The sequence below is a fragment of the Cyprinodon variegatus genome, unplaced genomic scaffold, assembly GCF_000732505.1.
Source record: "Cyprinodon variegatus isolate N-32 unplaced genomic scaffold, C_variegatus-1.0 Scaffold29, whole genome shotgun sequence".
Lineage (NCBI taxonomy): Eukaryota > Metazoa > Chordata > Actinopteri > Cyprinodontiformes > Cyprinodontidae > Cyprinodon > Cyprinodon variegatus.
The window spans coordinates 460,508-463,432 of NW_015150482.1; positions in this window are offsets into that span (position 1 = coordinate 460,508).

Sequence of the window (2,925 nt, forward strand, 5' to 3'; positions counted from 1 at the left end):
GAAAATGTTACTGTAAATGTTACTGTAAGCAAACAACACAGATAACGGGAATGTTGCCAGTTTTTCCCTTGTGTTAAACTCTCCAAAATGGAGCTGGTCATCTTTTTTCTTTTCTCCACCAGGGTTTTGTAATTCTGATAAGTACAGATAAGAAATATTTCCCTACAGGAGGTGAGACACTGATTGTTGATTAAAAACTACAAAAAGCCCTTCTTTAGAAAAAGTTAACATGATTAGACATTCACAGAGACTAAGTTAGAGCTAGATAAAATCAATCACATGTATGTGCTTAAAAAACAATACCAGTCACAATGCACTAAAATCCGAACTATCTTCTGACACTCCAACACCTGGTTAAATAGATTACAACGGAACTTTAATGTTCTGACCAAAATTATCAACAAATTGCTTTAACTTAATAATTTGCATCTGACGTCTGACTAATACACTTACAACCTTCAGTGAACTCCTGTTTTGCTCAAACCAAATATGTTTTAAAGCAGAGCAGTTTTCCAATGTGCTTGGCTTGTACCAGAAAGCTTTTTGTTTTGATGTGATCTTTGCGAGTAACACATTTTATAGTAGATTCAGTAATNACACATTTTATAGTAGATTCAGTAATGTTTGAACAAACACAAACATCTCCTCTATATCATAGACTTTTGTTTTGAATGTTGTACATTTAAAGGTATTGTGGAGGATTTTTTGCAAGTTTTTTAAAAGAATCACCCTCTCCACTCTAAAAAAAATGCACATGTTTAACCCTGTGCCCGCTTTTGGGAGGGGGCACAGGGTTAAACATGTGCGAGAGCGTGCATGATCCTATTTCTCCTTGTGCCCGCTGTTTAAAAGTTGCCGTTCTCATAGCTCATATAAGCTTACTGTGTCCAAACGTCCGCCCTAACCTCTAAATCTCTCAATCACTATATAGAGTGGGGACAATATTTTGGACTTTATAGCGAACTCAGTTAACTGACTGTTCGGACAGATGATCACTGCTTTTTGCTATCCGTTGGTCACATAACCTCTCGACTGTGCAGTGTCTGCACTATCTTTGTTTTTAGATTAGATTAGATTAGATTCAACTTTATTGTCATTACACAGGTACAGGTACAAGGCAACAAAATGCAGTTTAGGTCTAACCAGAAGTGAAATAGCAACAAGTGCAGGATAAATAATGGTTCCATAAATATGTCGCCGCTGTCGGATAGCAACAGCCTAAGTTTACAGCAGGCCGCTGTGACAGCAAATCCCATAAAGCTTTGCGAAGAGAGCTCTCAGCGAACACCATTCTGCGATATATCTGCCTCTTCTGAGGCCTTACTTTTATTCTCATACACTCCGTAGACACTTTTTCTCTTACGAACCTCGGTCATTTTCAAAGAACCGCGTGGTAAAAGGTGAGCTTCAATGTCTGTCTGAAAACGTAGCTCACCACACATTTACGCCTGAAAGTGTGCAATCGCAGAGAAAGATAGCTAACTGGGAATGAGCACATCTGACAGCCTTACGTAAACATATCACCAGAATGATTGACAATCAGAAGACGCCTTATTTAGAATATCCACCCGGGAATACAGCATCGTACTCTATGCCTTTAACNCTCTATGCCTTTAACCAACCAGGGATGGGTAGTAATAAGTTACATTTACCCAGCTACATTTACTTAAGTAACAATTTGAAAAGAATTTACTTTTAGGAGTAGGTTTATTGTGCTGTACTTTTTATTTTACTTGAGTAATATTCTTGGAAAATATCACTACTCCTACTTGAGTAAAATCTCTGACTATCCTCTGTGAGTAATTTGAACCCTTCCAAAATCAGGTAAACATACAGTAAACGGTAGAAGTTTGTAACCTTATCCTGATGTATATCTCATTGTAAGAATTGTTTTTTTAAGTTTTATGTTGAAAAAAAATTGATAAAAAGTATTTCTTCTGCACATTTTTTTCTTTTATATTAATGCCATTTATCTTATACTTTTAGAGATTTGAGTCTTTAAAATACCAGAACTTGTACATAAATTCACTTGCCAGCATAATTTCTAAACATTAAATCTGATGTTTATATCCAACAATTTCTACAAGTACTCAAGTAACCTTTTTACCAAATACTTTTTTACTTTTGCTTCAGTAATTTCTTGGATGACTACTTTTTTACTTTTACTTGAGTAAAAATAATTTTTGGGTTCTTACCCACCTCTGTAACTAACTAACTTACTGCTCTCTGCCTAAAAGAGGCTGCATCCATAGATAAGTACGCCATGCTGGGAATGATATATCACACAGCTGGAGTGCTGCAGCTGTCTCTTGCATTAATGAGGACAATGCAGATTATATGGATCAAAAGCCCTTTCCCCCATACAGAATATATATTTTCCATGACTAAAATGGAAAACCTCAAATAATGTGGTAATGTGGCTAATCATACTCATAAGATAGATGGTGACAAAATGATTCCAATATAGTATCTGGTATGTATAGAGGATATCCCAATTATAGGGGAGACCAAGATGATTCATTTGTCACACCTTCAGTTCAAACAGTAGAAAATGAATAGAAGTCAGAGGATTCATAGGATTCTTTTCAATCAAAATTCATCAAATTATACCTCCTAGGACTCCTTTTACCTTCTGTCCCTTCTAAGAACACTAACCATCATAGGAAAGAACTACAGATTGTCTTGAATCTGGAAGCTATTAATTGACAGAAACAAACATGGATGATGATAGACTGATGCTACAACTTTCTAGAAAAGAACTACAAAGGACTAAAGTCACACGAATGTAGTGAACAGTTAAAGGAATAATACACCTAAAACATGATTAGCCTTCATTTTCTACTCACCCCCATGCTGAACAACACTCTGGAGTACTTTTTTGATATCTCAAATGCATCTGGAGATCTGGGAGGCTTCTTGCTGTCT